Genomic DNA, 21,849 nt, shown 5'->3' on the forward strand with positions numbered 1-21,849 from the left:
TAGTGTGCTTTGATACCAAAGGGCTTCCAGATACAATTCACAGCTCCGATTGTCATTTACAAACCACTTCATTGCGTAGCTTATCTGGTCATCTGGAAGACTGCCTTTCTTCTATTGTTTCTACTCACCCTATAAGAGCTAACAAACTTGCCTTGCTTCACTTCCCACTTCATAAGCATTTTCATTTGATGGGACTTACAAAGTAGAAAGTCTCTGCTGCCATCTAAAGTAGCATTTCTACAGAGGTTTGAGCAGTCCCAGCCCTATTGTCCTTGAAGTGGACCTTGAAGTCTTGGCTTTTTGCCCAGTTCTTAGAATTGGTTGGGGTGAACTATAATGGATTTATTTACAGTGTGTATCTATTCCTTGTTATAATCATCATTTTTGCGCATTTATTTAATGTATTGTGAGTCTTATTTTTAATTTGTATGCCATCTAGAATTATTGTTGAGTTGGACAGCCACAGAAATCTAACTTATAGTGAGAAGAAATATAATAAAAATCTTAATAAGCACATTATAATTGTATGTTGGTTTTATAACAAAATAAGTATCTCTTACCTATCTTTAGGTAAAGCATAAATACAATTTTTTAAAAAGGTGGTGATTGCCTTTTGACATTATGAAAGACCTTATTATAGTTATTATAGTTGATTTGCTTTTGATATAGAGATCCTGCATTTTTATGCAATCAAGGGAAAAAAGAGCTAACAAAAACTGAAGTACAAATGACAGAAAGAAGTTTAAAAATACATGTAAACCGATACTAAATGTAATTAACAAAAAAAATATATCTGGGTCAAAGAGATTCATCTTGCCGCCTTCTCTGAGCCACAGAGACTGAAGGCTAACAGAATTCCCAGAGGGTACTTTTCTACAAACTGGGAGTAACCCAGAAGCATCCTCTCACATATGCTGGTTAAATAAGGGAATGTTGAGCAAATGTTTGCAAATGAATTTGCATGCATGCTCACCTCTATAAGTCAAGATTTGTGTGATTAAAGCTGGTTTCCATCTAGTTTGGGGGCACTTAGTGCAGTAGCAAGAAAAATCAGTACCCAATTAAAGCACAGTCCAACACATCTATTTGCAGGAAAATGGGGCTTTTATCAAAGGGCCTGTGCAATCAGACAGAAGGGGCAAAACTGGGGAAATTGCAGGTTGTGTCTTTGTAATCTCTGCATCCACTGTCTCTGAGCTCTTAGCGTCAACTATGAAAATTAATCCTTCCTAGCCATTGACTTAGGTAAGGAAACAGCGTGGCCTGGTTCTCAATCCAGAGATGTAAACTGCCACGAGGCTTGTGCTGTGAGAAAACAGAAAACAGGAGAGAATTGAGTAGGGCTATCGAAGAGTTAAACCCCAGTATGGCCAACCACTATTTTGACTTACATCTAGACCTTGCTCCTTGCCCACATATCTCAATGCTAAACTGATTGTGTGAATTGGATAGTCAAATGTTGCCCTCTACTGCAATAGGTCTTTTTATTAACTGTCATACTTAATATGAGGTAAAAGAGACACCATCATCATTCATTTGAAATTCAATGCCATTGACATTATTAAATAAAGTGGATCAATTTGCCCAAGCAATATTTCTTAGTAGACTATTTATGGAAAACGGGTCTACAGAAATGAAAAATTCCAGTGACAATCAGAGAGGAGAAAAATGCTTTCTTTTGCTATATAGTGTCCCTTTCGATGGGAAATTATATCTAGTAATATTGTAATCACTCTTGAACAATGCTGATGCAGACACTAAAACAACATGCGGCATAATAAAAAATAATCATTAACAACATGGATATCAGCTGTGTTTTATTGTGGTATGAGTGTTGGAGCTTGCAGATTCATGATTATATCTATAATTAAGCACATCGTTTTCCCTAGCCCAAACTATTGCTATTAGTAGCCACCTCATGTGGCTACAATATTGGATGGGCCTGCCCCAAGCAGCAAAGAATAGAAATATATTTCAAATATAATATACTTCCTGTATTATTGCAGTGTTCTGCAATTTATTTTATTATTTTAGAAAGAGAGAGAAAGATAAGGAGAGAGACCAGGAGAAGGGAGGGAGAGAGGGAGGAAGGGTGGAAAAGAAAGAGAGAGAGAGAGAGAGAGAGAGAGAGAGAGAGAGAGAGAGAGAGAGAGAGAGAGAGAGAGAGAGAGAGAGAGAGAGAGAGAAAGAAAGAAAGAAAGAAAGAAAGAAAGAAAGAAAGAAAGAAAGAAAGAAAGAAAGAAAGAAAGAAAGAGAAAGAAAGAAAGAAAGAAAGAAAAAGATAGATCTAAATATAGTCTATCAATCAAGAGATATATCTGCTGGGTATCTACTCATCAATGACATTTTTCATGGGTATTACTCTTATAACTTTTAAAAAAATTGTTGAAGTATTTTGTGAGTCAAAAATACATTTCTGAAATCAACAAGACTTAAATGTCAAATTTACTCAAAAGTAAAATATATGTTTTTAAATGAGCCATGACTAATAAGCCCTACTGATTTTAATGGATCTACTATAAATACGACGGGAAAAAAATCTGGATCTGATTCATATTACTGCTGGTGGGTAATATATTTAATGATTGACTTGCATGAATAAACTATTATGAATTAATTTCCATTGCTTTCATATAATTTCAGCTCATCCCTGTTTCAAACACAATGTTTTCCAATAGATTTAGCTGAGCAATTCAGCTGAGAGTTACCAAATGCTGTATAATTTGGAGGTGATTTATTTTCTTCCCTTAGTTTTAAAGGACTAGGCAAGAAATCTGGTTTCAGTCTTTCAATCACCAAAGCAGCTCCACAAGACAGTAAATAATAATAATAATAATAATAATAATAATAATAATAATAATAATAATAATAATAATAAATAAGTAACAAATACTAATAAATATCTAGCTCAAGTTTGCCCAATTCTTCTAGGTCAATAGGCATATTTGGCATTTTTAGAGCAACTTTTATGGAAGTTCAACAAATGATTGCCATGTGAAGGTGGCCAATCATAGAATCGCCCTCTACCAGAAACAAAGCAAGGGGCTGCAAACGTGTATATATAGATCATTGCTGCATATATAGATCATGTGGGTATTTGGCTTTGAGCATACTAGCTTCATTTTTTGTAATGAAAAGATTCTAAAGAAAGTTAAAGAAGGAGTTTGGCAAGCAACAAGCAATGTTGGCAGATTCATAGCTTCTGGAATATAGAACAGCTGAGTTGCCTGAATGTCTTATACTGATGTGGGCGACTTGGAGATATTGGTTTGTTTAAAAAAAGGTAGAGTAAAAATGTAAAATAAATACATACAGTCATACCAGCATACATCCAAACATATGAGTCAGAACTGACCTCCTTCATAAGGCGGCTTCCAGAATTTTAGCTACTGCTGAAAATCAGATTCTTAGCTATTTTTTTTCATGCAAACCCCCATATATGGCTGATCAGAGCTTTCCTAGTCTATCACATCATCAATAGTTTTTATCCCAGAAATGAATTCCAGTGACAAAAAGAAATTGAACCCAGTGATGGCTAACCTTTTCCGGACTGAGTGCCCAAAGCGTGTGTGGTCCCATGCATGTGCCCCGCCCCTTCACATGTGCCCCACCCCCCCACACACACACACGCCCCCCGCATGCACCCCACCCCCTGCTCATGTGCAGCAGAGACCTGATGACCAGCTGTCCGGTGGGAGGCACACGTGCATGCATGGGGAGCTGTACTGGGGCGATGGCTCGCGTGCCCACAGAGAGGGTGCTGCATGCCACGTGATAGATTCACCATCACGGGCCTAACAGCTATCTTATATTTTCCTGTACATTCCAGAACACGTTTTTTTTTCCTCAGCTGAATTTTAAGTTTTACTTCTCATACATGACATTAGATTGGAACAGACCAGTTCATTGGATGCTGATGTAGATGCAGTTGAGCAAGTGAACTGAACCATAGTTGAAGTGGTTCAGTGAAATATTGGGTTGTTAGTTTCACCCAACATAAGAAAAAGGCTGAAATAGATATTGCAGCAGTTCATTGATCTGCAGTTTGCCTGTTGTCTGAAGGAAAAAAAATTCCCCAAGTCTATTTGGTGGAACGGATCTTTCTTGCTTGTTTGCCTGATTTCCTGTCTTTTTTTCTCTCTCTTACACAATATATCATAAACTCAAGGTGAAAGATGTTGCAGTTCCTTTATGTCTATTTACTCTTCTGCATGTACAGTATCTCCATCTAGGAGGAGAATATATAATAAAAGATTGCATTTTCATATCAATGAAAGAATTCTGGATATATATCCACTCACTCTCCTTGATAATCACCCCAGTTGATAAAAGATCTGACTGAAAACCTCAGTGAATGAAACATGAAAAATATGTAAATAACCATAGCATCTGTGAAGGCATTGACTTTCTCAAAGGAATTTCCATGAACAGTTCTCATCATGCCTTTTGTCTTAGCAAATGAACTCTAAATGTCCTTCTCTATGGAGATTCTCAGTCATCCAGGTCATGGTTGTCCCAAAGGTGCTTTTTTTCAAGAGGCAACTGGACTTTCTGGTTTTTCTTTGAAGATGTTTTGCTTCTCATCCAAGAAGCTTCTTCAGCTCTTGTCCTTTATATGATATTTTGAAATTAAGTTTGATAGGACATGAAGTCAGATGTACTGTTTATAGATAGATGGATGGATGGATGGATGGATGGATGGATGGATGGATGGATGGATGAGAGAGGGAGAGAGAGTTGCATCTGGTCCTCCAAAGCACCTGAGGGCAGGACAAGAAGCAATGGATGGAAAGGAATCAAGGAGAGAAGCAACCTAGATCTAAGAAGAAATTTCCTAACAGTTAGGACAATTGATCAGTGGAACAACTTGCCTCCAGAAATTGTGAATGTTTTTAAGAAGAGATTGCATAACTATTTGTCTGAAATGATATAGTGTTTCCTGACTAAGCAGGGGGTTAGACTAGAAGACCTGCAAGATCCCTTCAAACTCTGTTATTCTATTCTCTAAGTTATGAATTATTGGCCAATTCAGGTGGGGATCATGATGGTCTATGGATTGAGTAAGAGAAGAAGAAAGGTTTGTATTTGACCTGTCAAGAAAATCCTGAAATTAATCAAAAGATTGCAACCAAGTAATAAATAACTATCTTCTGCTGGTGTTGTAGCTTAGGAACAGCACCCCTGATATTACATGATTTTGAAGTCTAAACAGGAAAGACTTGATTAGTACTTGGGTAGGAAATCATCAGAACACATCAGGGCTGTAGGTTTGATGGCAAAAATATCTAGAAAGACAGCAATATCAATCAAAAAAATATTCAGATGTATTTATGAGTTCATCAGCAGTAGTGAATTCAACTCAACAGTCTATATTTTTTTCATATGGACTGGTAAAAAGACCTCAGAGAAAACTCACATTAACATGAAGTTGCCAGAGTTTGCTGATCAACTGGCATCTTTATCATTTGCAATTCTCAGATTCCACCTGAAACATCTTGGTACTCTTTCAAGATCCTGCAATTAAAAACATGTCATTAATTGTCAAGGTAGGAGACTACCACCTATCATATATATTCTACATTTTATAGGGCTGGTAAATATATAACAATTCAAAGGATCAGCCACAGCTGAACTGCAGATAATGGAGAAAATAATGGAGAAATTTAAAAAATTGAAATACGTTTAGAGAATTAATGAAGAAAGCAAGAAGTTCACAAAGAACCAGTGCTATCTATTTCACCAATCTAGTCAATGACTAATATAAATGATGAATTCTGCTCAGTTTGTATCCCAAGACCCTAAATGCATTCAACTTTGGCTCGACTGTGCACTTGATTTGCTTGAATGAAAATAACAAACGCCTGCGAAGAGTGTAGCTTGATAAAACACTATGATTGTCCATAAAACAAATAATAAAGCAACATAAATAAAGCCATTAAGGCTGAAAGTCTGCTGGCAGAGAGTTCCACTGCTGACCCCAGAAGGGACTAGATCCCATTCAAAGTATTCTGCAGCATTTTCCCAAATGAAAGAGCAGAAGCTGTTTGGTTAAAACATCTCTGCATATTATTATTATTGCTGCTCAAGGGCTTTTGGTATTTGTGCTCAGTGTATATTGCACTTGTGTACGATTTTATTGTACCAATTACTGTAGTTCATTAAGTTTATTGCAGCTGAATTACAATAAAACATGACCCTAAAAACTCTGAACAAATAACACCTCTATTGCTTATGCAAAAGTATAGCTTTCCTTAAGAATCAAGAGGCAGAAAAATAGGTAAAGATGGAAGTCTAAATAATTAGATTTAGCCTGTGCAAGAAAAATCTAATATGGGATGTCATAGAAATCTTATTGTGAAATAATGTCCCGTGTGTATATTTTCCACCATGGATAAATAGAATAGAGCATGGCTTTATTTATTGTATTTACTTGTCAAACATTTTGCTGGGAAGGCACACTATTTCATAAAATTTACCATGTCTTTGTGTGGTACATCAGTATTTTTGTGCCTGTCACATAAACTGGGAGGTATACATGGATATGCAATGGAGCTTTCATCAAAATGATAAAAAGTGTGATCATGATATAAACTCTACCCCTTGCATACATATGAGTGATGTCATCACTCTAATACAAAGGGGGCAGAACTAATGATGTCATCTCATTATTTGCCCTATTGACCTTGCTCATGGAGCTGTATAGATTACTCTCTAAGCCGCTCTGCTATACCTAGCTACCTTTCGCTCACTGGTATTGTAGTCAAATTAGCTTTCTTAAACTGTTTAGTTAAACCTAGCAAAGCCGAGTGATGGTCATTGTAAAATAAATATGTTGCTGGTTCAGGATCACAAAACACTTGCAATTCACCAGCAAAAAGGGCTCTAGACTGACTTGCACATTTGACAGTTGAAGTTACAGTCACAAGTTGTAAACTCAAACCAGTTGCAATAGCTATTAAGAATGAGGATTATTTCAAAACATTGTTTTCTTCTTTTTGCATTTACATCTATCTTTGGAAATCCAATTATAACAAGCATTTATTGCTTCCCCGCAAAAAGATGTTGGTAAAAGAATACTATCCCTTTAACTCAAATTTGCTGTTGTCCTGAAAAAAGTTAACCTTCATTAACACCAGCTGTTTCTTTCTCTATTAACTTTAATCCATTGTATATTCCAATTCTACTTCATTTACAATCCTCACTCCAAAAAAATCACCCACTGACTGTTTTAATTAATCCCTTGTACTACAAAAGTTATCAATAGCTGATATTGATAACTTGCAAGTTGCTTGCAATCACTCTTTTCGCTATTTCCTGGTTTTCAATCTAATAATAGTTTTGTTATATAATTGCAGAAGCAATACTTATATCAGATTTGGAAACTATTAAAGATACTGTAGAACTACTTTGATACTCAACAGTAGCAGAAACTTTTGAGGCCAGATGGTTGAATATGTACAATGAAATATAAGTGGCACACTTCTGTCACATTGCTATTTGTCTTAGTGGGACATTGGATGTGAGGCATCTGTTTAGTTTGATTTCTAAATTTAAGGGTGTGACATTAAAGACTCATGGAATATAATTTAATCTTGTATTTTGTTTTAAAAGCTAGCAGATTTTTTTTCCAGAAGGGCATTGTCACTGGATTCCAGCTTCATCATCAATTATTATGGTTGTCCAATCTCTTCTTAAAAGCTTCCAGTGTGAATGCTCCAACACTGGATGTTTTTAAGAAGAGATTAGACAACCATTTGTCTGAAATGGTATAGGGTTTCTTGCCTGAGCAGGGGGTTGAACTAGCAAACTTCCAAGGTCCCTTCCAACTCTGCTATTCTATTCTGTTCTTGTTCTGGTTCTGGTTCTGGTTCTAGTTCTGGTTCTGGTTCTTGTGCTTGTTCCTGTTCCTGTTCCTGTTTCTATTTATTTCTATTTCTATTCAAATGTTAGAGCAGTGATCAGGCCGCAGGCAATTGGTTCTTATGGATTCAGAGACAATAAACCAGGGATGTCAAACTCGATTTCATTGAGGGTCACATCAGGGTTGTTTTTGAGCTTGGGAGGGATGGGTGGGCATGGCCAGCTTGACATCACTCATGTCAGGGGCACCTGTGGGGGCCCAAAAGCTCTGCCAGAGAAAACGGGGTCTTGAGCTCCTTTTTCAGCTGCAACGACCTCCTGCAACCGTCTGCCAGTGAAAACAGAGTTCACGAGGGCCGCCCATGGCCCCCCGAGCTCTGTTTTCACTGGCAGAGGCACCATGGCCCGGTCCTTCGCTGTTTGCAAGGCGGCCCCACGGGCCAGATCTAAGCACCCCGTGGGCCGAAAAACAACAAATCCAAGGGGTTTTTTTTATCAAAACTTGGCACCATACTTTCATGATCCTGCTATAGTCATGAATTTGTAAGACCTGGCCTTGCCTGGGTGGGTATCTGATTCTGGAATGGGAACTGGGAGTCTGAGATTTTCACAGGTTTACAGCTACAGCAGGGTTGTCAAGGGCCACATGCATCATGCACTGGCCACCCCGACACCTGGTTTAGCAAAGGGGGGGAACATCCTGATATGTCACATGACACCACCATGACGACATGAGTTTGTCACCCCTGAGCTACAGTATGTTCTCTCTCTTCCCCTTTTATTCAAAAAGCAAAAATGAAAAGCAAGCAAGTTAGTTCATAATGAGCTCTAAACTTTTAGGCTTTTCTTCATATGAAGGAGATATCAATTTATGTCACTAAACTCCTTGAAATCACAATGGTTTCCTGCATTTCTCCTGGAGTAAGTCCAAAACAAATGAGTATTATATTGTGCTTGAGCCAAAAAAAATTGATTGGTAAACGAGTGGTACTATTCTCAGAAGTCCACAGATATCTATACAGTTAGGACAACACATAGTCCATTCCAATCATGCTACCTTTGCTTCTTCTGGCACTCAAGATTTCTGCTCTTTCCCCATAATGTATTCCAAACAGTGTTCATCAGCTTTAATAGATATTGTTCTTGTATGAAGCAACTCTCTAATCTTTCCAAACACAGATGTTGAAATGCAGTTTAAAGCATGGTGAATGCTTTGTCTGTACTAGTGATTAGCTTGGATTGACACTAAATATTTTGGCTTTCAGAGGCATATTTTAACAACTAAGAGTGATTAATATTAATTAAATAATAATATTAACAAATCTATACATGATTGCTTTAAAATAAGAATTATTGCGCCTCTACAGTCCCTTCTTTAGCAAACAGTCAGTATAAAATATATCAGCAGACAACTCTTGACTAGATATAAAAACATTAGTATTTTTCTCCCTTGGCTCCTCTGTCCCTAATCCTCCCCCCACCCCAAAAAAAATCTTCCAACTGCAAACATTCATTCATAAAATTTTCAAAACAAAGAAGCAGAGTGAAGAAATTCATTTCTTCTTCCAAGCCCAGTTTTGTGTCAGAATAAACTCTCTGAGGTGAGGATTTTAATCAGTCCAGCATTGATGTAAATTTACTAAAATGTCTAAAAATATGATTTCATTCATTAAAGTGGGAGAAAGAAAAGTAGATGAATTGGTCCCCGGGGGTCTGAAGTGTTTTTTTCCACCTTTGAATGTTGGTGTATTCTGCCACATTGGTGCACTGTATAGGAACTAGAACTTGCTTTTCTGGCCCCCTATTTATCTTTAATATTGCATGGCAAGGAGTGCTATCCTTGTTTGATTAGTTTGTAGCAGGTAACTGAGAACTTTGTTCCATTTATACCTTGTAAGTTTACTGCATACTGTTCTTATTTTCTCTCTTTAAAGTAATTATAATCCAAAATAGATAATGACTGGACAATTGTACCAAAACAACTTTCTAACCTAGGCTACAATTTCACCAAGCTTGCTCTCCCTCAAACAGTCCCAAAGATTATTCTGTAGCGTCTATCCTTTATTTCTTTCAGTCATTTGCTTTGTACTGGCTTTTGAAACTGTGTGCATTAATTAGTCGACCTTTTAACAAGTTTTATTCTATAAAACTTGATCATGATTCGTATAAGTGAATATTCCATTAAACAATGGGTCTACGTATACTTAGAATACCTAGGATTCAGAGGTGTTCAAAAATGGACTTGGGTAGGTAGTTATGCAAACAATGAAACAATGGAAAATATTATTGCACAATGGGAACAGACTAGAAACAGGGTATAGCAAGATTCCATTGCATGAAGCATTTCTTTACACCTGCAATTTATAGGCTGCCCAGCATCCAACAACTCTTCAAGTCTTACAGTTAAAAAAGTAAAAAATAACAAAAGACAAAAAGAAATCATGAATGATCCTAAAACCAAACATGTGTTCAAAACAAAAAAAAAACATCCCCAGGTTTTGGGGCACTTTCTATTGAGCCCCAAAACCTGGGAGAACAACCAGATTTTTAATAGCTTCCTGAATATCATCAGGATGGGAGCTATTTGGATCTCTGGGGGAATATCAGGCAGAAACAACCAGAGACAGATGGTCTCTTAAATAACCAGTCCCTATGCGATCAAGGGCATTAGAGGTGACAACTGGTAACCAGTGCAGCAAATAATGAAACAGGCTCATCGCAGCCGTGCTGCTTCTCCTCTCTTGCTTTCACATATGTAAACATCCTATGACCAAAAAGATCTTAAGATTTTCCTGTGGATGTAAAGAAAATAGAAAACATTAAAAATGGCTTTAAAAGAAAGCCAATCATTCAATGATGTAATACTGAATTAGCCATGTATTTTTAAAATCATTCCACTACTTTTCTACAGTATCAGTAAATAAGACATTATAATTATACAAATAGTTTTTAAGCCATGAGTTGAACCTGGACCATGTGGAAATCTTATTGGTTGTCTCTCTATGAGTACAAAGTCAGTTCAAAGGCTGAAAGCAGATAAATCTACAAACATACTGTATATATTAAAAATACAGAATCTCCATTTTCTACAATTCAGGGTCAATGTATCCAAAGTCCTTCATAAATAGATATGTTCCAAAAGTTATGAATTTATTTTCAAGACTTGGTTCAGCACAGTGGTGAAATGTAAAATTTCTTACTACTGGTTCTGTGGGCATGGCTTGGTGGGGGAGTAATGTGACTGAATGGGCATGGCCAACTTTTTTTAAATTATTTTTTACTTTTAAAACCATTTTTTCTACAACCTCTTTGGCCGAAGAGGTTGTAAAAAAAAATGCTTTTAAAAGCCTCTGACGATCAGGCAACTCAGCTGGGATCGTCAGAGCCTTTTAAAAGCATTTTGAAATGCTTTTAAAAGCCTCTGACAATCCCAGCTGAGCTGCGCGATCATCAGTCTTTTTTTTTTCTTTTACTTTTAAAAGCATTTTTTTGGCCGAAGAGGTTGTAGAAAAAATGTTTTTAAATATTAAAAAAAAAGCCTCTGATGATTGCGCGGCTCAGCTGGGCATGGGGGGACAGGGATTTTTGCTACCCGTTCTCCGAACCACCTGCAGCCATCGCTACTAGACCAAGTGATCCAGTCTGAACCAGGAACATTTCACCCCTGGTTCAGCACAGTAAAATTATCTAATGAATAAGAAACTAGCAAATGGACATGTCTAAAACATAGCCAGCTTTAACACATTAGGCAATCATTTTAAACATTTGTCAGGAAAATAATTTTTGTTCCATTCATCCAGTGGTGGGATTCAGCCAATTCGCATCATTTAGGGAGAATCGGTTGTTAACTTTCTGAGCAGTTTGGCAAACTGGTTTTTGGAAAAAATCACTAGGGCAGAGAACCTGTTGTTAAATTACTTGAATCCCACCACTGCATTGATCCATTTTTTAAAAAATGAAAAAGACCTGAGCATTCTTAAAACTGGAACCTATTAATTATTAACTATTAACCCCAATCCTGTATTTTACATTTCTTGATTAACAACTGTATTTATTTTTGTACTTTTATTTTTTTTATAATATGAAGTGGGTAATTTAGCTTCTGGAGAAACCTTCTCAATAGATACAAAATTTTCTCGCATTGCTCTTAGTTTCTGAGGTATCTAGAAATGTTTCCACGTCAGAATTTTTTTTCAAAGACTTAATTTCATCCCATCAATCAGTTTCTGACAGAATGAAAGCAGAGCAGTGTGTCTTATAAGAATAGTGTATTTAGAGTTCGTGTCTTCAAAAAAAGGAGAGAGAACAGTGAATGTCCATTGTAACCACAATTGAAAATATAGGTGAAGATAATCAGAAAAAGTTAATAACTGAAAGATGTTGGATTGATTTTATATAAGACCCCTCCAAATTGATATTGTTAGGACATTTACTTATGTTAATGCAACATAAATTACACAGGAAACTTGTTTGAAGCCTAATAATTGTGCAAATGAATAGATATGGATGGGTGAATAGATGAATTGAAGATGATTGACGGATGATTGATTGATAGATAGATAGATAGATAGATAGATAGATAGATAGGAGATGAGGAACATTTGGTCTCTAATGTAGAATGTCTCAATTGGCACATAGCTCTGACCCCTAATCCGTTCTGGTTTTTCATGGTCATAGGGAAATGGTTCATCTTCCTTTTTATCCAGAATGAGAAAAGAATAAACATCAAGTACTTTAACAAAGCTTCCAGCTTTGCACTGTAAAAATAAGGGAGGAAGGAGGAGGGAGGAGGGAGGAGGCCAAAGAGATACTGAGAACTCTAACCTTTCTCTGCCTTTTCTGTCTGAAATTTTGCAGTCCAGTTCTGGTAGCCCAAACAGTACCTTCAAATGAAATCAGAACATATGTGTGATGGGACTGCAAATATTTGTTTACAGCTTAACATGAAACTCACATTATGAAAATTACCTTTCAATTTAAAGTGATCTCTATTTTTTTTCCTAATGCAAATGGAAGTTCTAAGGGTTTAACTCTACAATGATCCATAGCACAGAGCATTGTTCTACTGGCCTTTATATTTTAAGAGTTTAATTAATTGCCATCCATCAGAGGACTATTTTACACTGAGATGTTTCTAGTCGTAGACATGCTTGATGAAACACAGATTGAATGATGCTTATTACTAAAACAATTTAGCAACTTGGCTGATTTTAAAGATTTCCCTGAGATTTAAGCATGTGTGAAGTTGCCTTTGCCCAAACTAAGAAAAATTTAGGAATGGAAGCAACCCCTATGATGAATTGGCAATGCTATTATAATAAAACACCATCTAAAATACATTGAATTGATTCTCATGCTCCTTATTCTTTGTATTTTATTCTTATTCTTCTACCCTTTTTTGTCTCTCTCTCTCTCTCTCTTTAGAAATACAATTACAATTGGTCAGAGAAAAAATGGATTTTGGCAGGGAGGCCTTTACCTTATGATGATGTCACCCCCCAAAAAGTCAAACAGCTCCTTCTACCACTCTGTGAATAGATGGCTCCTTTAATCAGTAGTATAATGCAACCTGGGACAATTTCAAAGAGAAAATGGTTCAACATGAAGAGTCAAGAACTACTTCCTTTTTGCTATAATTCTCTCCCCTCTCCTTCAAACTGGGTTTGTAAAAGTGCCCTTAAAAAGAATATCTGGGCTTTTATTAATCCTATGTATTTTTGTTTCATCATCACAATTTTCTTAATGTCTTCATTACATTATTGTAGGTCAGTGGTTGCAAATAAATAAAACTAAGTTCCATTGTTTAAATAAAAAATAATAATCCAATTAATAAATGTAGTGACTTAATAACTTTTTCACATTCATGGTATTTTATAAATGGGATCTATGTATTTGTTTAGTATAAAACTCTTTTATTGTTTAAAAAAAACTGACTGTTCTCTTAAGCAGAAAAATTTAAGGGGATGTATATGTGTGTGGGGGGGAGGAATATGTATGATATGATTGATTTAAAATTCATTCCCTGACCTGCAATATTTTTGTAACATTTGTGGATATTGATCCTATAGCTTATGATTTTATTAAAGCCTGGCCACAGTTTTCCACAAAAAGGAAATAAATCTTTAAAAAGAGATGATTGCTTAATTAATCACATGATAAAGTGAAGCCAATGTTGAGGTCTGCAGTGATTAAATAAAAACCAAATGAAACCGTCGGTAGCTCACAGGACTGCTAATTTATCCCCCTCCCTCAAGGACTTCTAAAGAACAGTACATTTTCTCACTTGAAACTACCTCAAGGCAAATTGGGTGTGCCAGTTTCCCGTTTCAGATACCTTCTGTGGATCATCTGCAGGTTTTGATGCCACAAATCTATTTTCCTCTTCTCACAGAACAAGGCATATCTCAGGCTTTGAACAAATGTTAAGTACTGCTGATTTTTGAAAGAATACTTTCCTGAGTTGCTGCCTTCCCAATATGTTGGACAATCGCTTTTATTGTTCCTTATCAGTGGATGATGTGTGCTGTAGTGCAGTCTATTTCAGAGGGTGCATGGTTCAACCCAACTGTTGAATCTATAAACAGGCAACCCAGAAGAAGCATTTTAGAAGAAAATAGAAAGCCCAGCTGCCTGCTTGAATGGTTGTTGAGCAGGCACAACAGAAGATGAAATTAAAATTTGTATATTTGTATATTTATAAATGCAGTATATTTGTAACATACAGACAAAGAGAGGTGGAATCTGGATTCATCACATAATTTTTAAAAAGTGGCCCATACTCCAAAAAACATTTGTCATCTTCCTGTAGCTGAACTTGGAGGGTGGTGAACTTTTTTTAACCATGTGAGCTTCTTCAACCATGTGAATGGACCACATGCCACGTAGGCATCCAACGGACGCCATGATGACATAAAAGTGAAGTTGTGTGAATAACGATACATGCATTATCAGTTTTGCTTTCGCAGTAGTGGCAGCGCCTAGCCAAAGTTCTGATTTTCAATGGCAAAGAAAAATGAGGCAAGGGGGGGGGGAGTGATCTAAAATGTTCTGTGGTCCTCAGAACAGGAGATGAAGGAGTTAAATACAGACTGAGTCTGGATCATAATAGCAATTCAATAAAACATTTATGTTATTTCAGAAAGGAAAGAGCACAGAGATGGCTGCAAGTATACTTTAGTGTGTAACTTTTCCATCCCAAGAGTAAGCTTTTCATACAAATTGAACATTGCTATTAACTGAGAAAGAAAAAGACTATTGGCTTGTCCATGAGTGCAAAAAGTACTAGTCAGGATGTGCAAGGTTGCCCTTTTGCACATTAACTCACGGTTCGTTGTGACCACGTTTTTTTTTAATAAGCATGGAATATGCTAGTCTCTTTTGTAAAAGATCAAAATCATTCTGAATCATTTTGAAATTCCTGATTCATTCTTTCCTACTAATTTATCTACAGGTGGGCAGAATCAAACAAGCAATGGCCAGGGATGACCTGCAATGATGGATTCTCAATCAGCTAGAATTCTAGATTTTATCAAACCAACAGCCATCTAATGCAAGTTACATTTATAAACAGCCAACAAACTACACCCTAAATGTCAAAAAGCACATCTTTCTTGGGATGTATTCATACATCATCACAACCCCAGTCAAATAAATTACAGGCAGTCCTTGACTTACAACAGTTCATTTAGTAACCGTTCAAAGTTACAACAGCACTGAAAAAAGTGACTTATGACCATTTTTCACACTTATGACCGTTGTAGCATCCCCACAGTCACGGGATTTACATTTGGATGCTTGACAACTGACTCACATTTATGACGGTTACAATGTCCCGCAGTCATGTGGATCCCCTTGTGCGAACTTCTGACAAGCAAAGTCAATGGGGAAACTACATTCGCTTAACAACCGTATTACTAATTTAACAACTGCAGTGATTCACTTCACAGCATAAATTTTGGGCTCAGTTGCAGTCTGTACATGTTACATGGGTGGGATCTTTGGTGCTCTCTGAACTTGGTTGTTTTCTTAGAGACATTTCATTACCCGAACTAGGTAATATCATCAGTGCTACATGTGGCTGTACAAGTCTAATACTGAGCTCAGAGTAAACAAGATTAGACAACACTGAAGTAAAGCAGTTTCCTAAGCTTGTTGGTATATCTATATGTAGGGATCAGTGCTGGAGTTACCCTTCCTAATATACTATTTCAATTAGATAGAATGCTCGATCAATTTGCATAATAAATTCCATCTTTTTTCCTAGTAATGATAGCTGTCAAATCTCGTACCCCTTATAATGTTCTACTCTGTAATTAGTTTGGAAGCCTGTGATTGTTTGCATTTAAGTTAGCAGATAGATGCTGCCAAGCCATTTGAGCAGAAAAAGTTGCCATAATGGCTTCCGATTAGCACTTACTGATTTGTTTAATCTTTTTTTGATCAAGCCGCAGCCCTCAAACAAACAGAAAGCTAATGCAGGATTTTAAAAGAGAGGAAAAGCTATAGGCAGGTTGCTCGCAGAACACGGTAAATATAAATGTAAGAAGGACGTGAGTCATTTTGAAGATCAGAAGCTCCATGAATGCAGCTATAACTTCTGTGTTGCAGTGATATCTAAAACAGACTTTTTCAAATGTTGGAAATTCCAGGAAGAATTAGCTGTATAAAGAAATGAAATAATGCAGTGAGGTTATCCTGATTTTAAAGAATTGCGCTGTGCACATTTTTGCATGTTATGCTATCCTAAATAAAAGAAATATGTCTTCTGTACCATGTGTCTTTTCATTCTAAAATTACTACGGGATAATCAATGGTTTACAAAATGGGTTTCCTGTCATCTTACTTTCATTCTCTTTTTATTAGCTCAGTCATTTTCAGTGGGTTATGCAAATAGGCCAAAATGTGATTTCAAGATTCAGCAATTTAGCCTTAAAGTTGCCTTGCAATAGATCTTTTGAAATATTTCTGCTGCATTCCCTTTTTTAATAGCAGACATAAGAAAAGGATAGCACAGACAGCTACCCGATTGTCCTGTGGAGAGCCCATAAACAAGTTGTGCTGAATGATGCACAAACTGTTCTGACACCAACTTTAGAGTCAAAAGTTTTAAAACTTTCTTTAAAATGTAAGGTATTTTTATTGTTAGCTCTGGGCAACTCATAAGTAAAAACATTAAACACAAGGGGGAAAAAACATAACAATAGACAAAAATAAAAGAATAAAAGATGACAAGGATGGCAAAAATTGGCAGGAACAAAAAAGAAACAAATCCGTCCAATGCAAAGGAAATTTCTGTCCCTCATGAAAGGCCTGGGCAAAGACCAAGGCTTCAAGGCAACAGCAGGGTGGGGAGAAATTCAGACCTCCGGGAGAATCTCATTCCACAGGATAGATGCTATTACAGAGCAAGTATGCTTACAGAATCCCCACAGACGACATTGTTTAGTCAAAGGGACACAGCACTCCAATTGTACCAAATTAAATCAGTTTGGGAGATACCATGGAAGACAAATGGTTCCTCAAGTAACCAGGCCCTATGCTATGTAGGACTTTATAGGTAGCGGTCTTGAATACTTCCAGAATCCAATATAACTCATAAAGCAGAGGTTATATCGGCATACTGAGTCTTGCCTATCATTGGCTTCACCACTGCGTCCTGGAGCAGTGGAAGCTTCCAGGTGTGGTTGAAAGGCAGGCCCTTGTAGAACATATTGCATGAGTCAACTGTGAGGTGATCAGGTGAAAGTGACGATCTGAAGGGTGTCCCATCTATGAAGGGGTACAAAAGGCACATCAGATTTGCAAAAGCCTTCTTGACCACAGTTGCCAACTGCTCATTGAGGAAGAGCGATGAATCCTGGAAGATACATACCCCCAGGTTGCATATCACTTTTGAATAGGAAAGTCAATCCATCCAAGGTCAAACACCAACAGATAGTCCATCTTGGTAGGATTGAGTCAGAGATGGTTCCTCCCCATCATAACTCACAGACTCCAGGCATTGGGACAGAACCTCAATGGCCTCAGTTGATAGCCTGGTGTCATTTTATTTATTTTATTTTATTTTATTTTTCAATTTGTATACCACCCTTCTCCCTAAGGACTCAGGGTGGTGCACAGCCAGGATTAAGAACATGAACTACAAATATTAAGAACAATTAATATATATATATAAATTTGGCCCAAAAATTGGTCATGATATCAATCCCTAAACAGCAGATGACCTTGGCCAGGGATCTGATATGGAATTGAGAAAAAAAACAGAGACAGCAGAACCTGCGGCTTCCCATAAAGGAGGGTCCAACCAACACCAACTGGAACTGGCCCTGGAGAAAGGAAGCAAACCTACTTTTCTGTCTATAAATAGATTTCACTGAGTTGAGAAGGATTCACTTGCAGATATGTTAAATTCTACAATCCTTTATAATTTTTTTCTTCTGAATGAGAAGTTATAACAAACCATCTAGAAATAAATAATTGCAGAGCTAATATACCTAAGATTTGGACGGATAGGATAAAAAGTGCCATTGCTACTTTGCATTTAAAAAGTGGCCCTGTATCATTATTGTTCTTGGGATATTAAACAGTGCAACATACCATCTGACTATTGACTGAATAGCCTGTGGTATGCAAAGATAAATTTTAAAAATTAATAAGGATTGACTGTAAGTAAAATAAAATTGTAATTATGAATCAAATAATATTTAATTAAGTGCTTGCAGACAAAGTGAGTTTAAGTGAATTCAATCAATGGTTGAAACAGAATTGTGCTATTGTGGAATCTCCTTAAATGGCAGCGGTTGTGATCATTGATTGCTTCATGAGTCATTGACCAATTAGCTAATCCAGCACAGCATAAACCAGTAGCTTCTAGTGAATATTTCCATTTTAATGCTATAGCCATGTTGTCAATTACAAATTACATCAGGCACCTTAAAAAAAACTCAATAAAAATGAGGCATGTACTTAGGCTTTAGAAACAACTACAAAGATTCTAGGCTAGCTTCAATGGTAGCTAGGAAGTTGGGACACCATCTTCATAAGCTTGGGGCCTTCTGCCATTTCCACAGAAATGTCTGTGGAGATTCTCAGTCATCCAGGTCATAGCTGCCTCAAAAGTGCTTTTTCAAAAGGCAACTGGACTGGTTTTTTTCCTTATGGAAGAAGAAGCTTCATAAGTTGTGACTGTATGCTGAGGGTGTGTGTGCTAACAACCAGATCGCTGAAAAGAAATATAATCATTATATCTCCCCCCTCCACACACACACACACACGCCCCTTCAATATGCTAGCTGTAGCCATCTCTTGAAAAAGATAGTTTACACACAGTGTCCCATCTACCAATAACCTCACAGCTTGATTATGGTAAAATATTCTCTGTACCCCAAAACATGGTTCAGAACAGAATGCAGTTACATGTGTATAAATGTTTATGGAGATTCTCAGTTATCCAGGCTTGTCCCACATGTTTTTTCCTCAAGAGGCAACTGAATTTTCTTGGGTTTTTTTTTAAGATGTTTTGCTTCTCACCAAAGAAGCTTCTTCAGCTCTGACTGGATGGGGAATGGAAGGATTTATACTCGTTGCAGACAGTGGTGGGATTCAAAAAATTTTTACTACCGGTTCTGTGGGCATGGCTTGGTGCGCAAGGCTTGGTGGGCGTGTCAGGGGGATACTGTAAAATCTCCATTCCCACCCCACTCCAGGGGAAGGTTACTGCAAAATCCCCATTTCCTCCCGATCAGCTGGGACTCAGGAGGCAGAGAATAGATGGGGGCAGGACCAGTCAGAATTTTTACTACCAGTTCTCTGAACTACTCAAAATTTACGCTACCGGTTCTCCAGAACTGGTCAGAACCTGCTGAATACCACCTCTGGTTAGAGACAACTGGTCATTTGCATTCTTTTAGCAAGTCATTAAGGCCACCTGGAGGTTTATTTCTGTCCTCAGCGTCACCTGGGTGGTGCAAATGGGTGTGGAGCCTTCTTAGACTGTGTTGTAGACTGGAGATAGATGATGTCATATCCCTCCCCCTCTGTTGAGAGTGGACTGTTCAGTTTTGACATAGATGGCTTCTGTGACTCCTCTTTCAAACCAGGGGTCCTCTCTGTCCAAGATGTGGACTTTGCTGTCTTCAAAAGAGTGGCCTTTGTCTATTAAATGAATCTAGTCCTGATGGGTTTGTTCTCCTATGTTGTGCAATGAATTTATGAAGTGGTTGTTTTGTTTCCCCAATGTATAGATCTACACATGGCTCATGTGTATATTAGCCATAGCTGTACAACAACATGTTTCAAAGATCTGCACAGGTTTCTGATTTACAACCAAACTTAAATTGCAATATTTCTGCTAAAAGTAGTGGCTTAATAGTGCCAAAAAAAAAATCCTTTTCTTATCCCTGGGATATTCCAGTTTGTCTGACACTAAGGTACAGGTAGTCTTCGACTTAGAACAGTTCATTTAGTGACCATTCAAAGTTACAACGGCACTGAAAAAAAGTGATTTATGTCCATTTTTCATCCTTATTACCATTGCAGCATCCCCATGTTCACATGAGCAAACTTCAGGTGCCTGGCAACTGACTCATAGTTATGATGGTTGCTGTGTCCTAGGGTCATGTGATTCCATGTGTGACCTTCTGACAAGCAAAGTCATTGGGGAAGCCAGATTCACTTAGCATCTATGTCACTAACTTAGCAACTGGAGTGATTCACTTAACAACTGTAGCAACAAAGGTCATAAAAAGAGTCAAAATTCACTTAACAAATGTCTTAGTTAGCAACAGAAATGTTGAGGCTCAGTCAAGGACTACCTGTATCACCTAATGGAAAATTTAGCAGAACCTTGTTTGGCATTGACAATAGTTTAGAATTGCCAATCATTCTTCCTTATATCCTTGCAGCATTGTTCATCTAATTCAGGGTGTTAAACTTGCGTTGTCATGTGACGTATCGTGACTTTTTTCCCCTTCACTAAACCAGGGTGGGCGTGTCCAGCGCATGACGCATCCAGTCCATGGGCCACGAGTTTGACACCCCTGATCTAATTGATCTAATTTCTTCTAGATCTTCATACAACTTTGTACAACTTGGCAGTTCCTTATTGGAACTCTTTTGCAGGAGCTTTTAAAATATTAACTGTGGGATGAAGATGATGTTCTCATCCTGAAAATTGAATTGAGTTATAAGAAGTAAAAAAAAAAAAAAAGTTTATAGAGAATCATTGCTCATCTGAAACATCTGTTTGATTTGGAGGGGACAAATATTGTTGTGATCATAATTATTTACTAAAAAGTGTCATGATATAATTTTTTAACCCAAATGTCTGGGCAGATAGATTGAAAGGAAGATGTGAAATTACAATGCTGCCAACTATCTGTTCTTATGTTGTACTAACACATTTTTATTTTATTTTTAAAATTGTTTTCCGTACCTTTGTTTGCATTCAGACAATTGTTTTGTTTGGGTGCAAAACATTTAGCTTATTCTGATTCAAGATGATGCACGTACCTTTCATTCCTCCACTTTTCCTTCTCTTTTTCTCTTTTCTTTCTTATCGCGTAAGTCCCTTAAGAAATAGTGAACTGAAGTTAGCTGCATCAAAGCCAACAACCATGGTTGAACGAAGAATCAGCATGTAGACTGACTGTTTGTAATTCCTTTCTGGACAAGGAGAGGACTTGAGATCACCCACAAAGTTCTTTGAGAGGAGACCACAAGACAGCACAGTTCTGTGGGACAAAGAAATAGCCATCAAACCATGACTGGTGATTTTAAGAACACTGGATTTGTATAATTTATTTTCTAATCACTTTTGGAAATTAATATTATCGACGGAACAAAATCCTGCCTCCCTTTGGACAATTCATCAGCTAAAGCAAGCCTTTTTCAAATTATACTTAGCATAAGTATATGCTACCCTTCCTTTTGGGTTCCACAATTATTGAATATTGTGGAACCCAATATATAAATAATATATACAGTAGTAAT

At 37.2% G+C, this 21,849-nt stretch overlaps 1 long non-coding RNA gene across 1 annotated transcript; it reads right to left on the reverse strand.

The window, feature by feature from the left end:
- Positions 1 to 1,085: 1,085 nt before the first annotated feature.
- Positions 1,086 to 21,526, reverse strand: LOC117660903 (uncharacterized). Its single transcript, XR_004589841.3, has 5 exons — positions 21,370 to 21,526; positions 13,340 to 13,429; positions 12,685 to 12,743; positions 5,417 to 5,514; positions 1,086 to 1,305 (listed from the first exon to the last, which is right to left on the reverse strand). It is a non-coding gene; the product is annotated as an uncharacterized LOC117660903 (long non-coding RNA).
- Positions 21,527 to 21,849: the final 323 nt, after the last annotated feature.

This window comes from Pantherophis guttatus, chromosome 1 (genome assembly GCF_059756535.1).
Source record: "Pantherophis guttatus breed Tessera chromosome 1, ASM5975653v1, whole genome shotgun sequence".
Lineage (NCBI taxonomy): Eukaryota > Metazoa > Chordata > Lepidosauria > Squamata > Colubridae > Pantherophis > Pantherophis guttatus.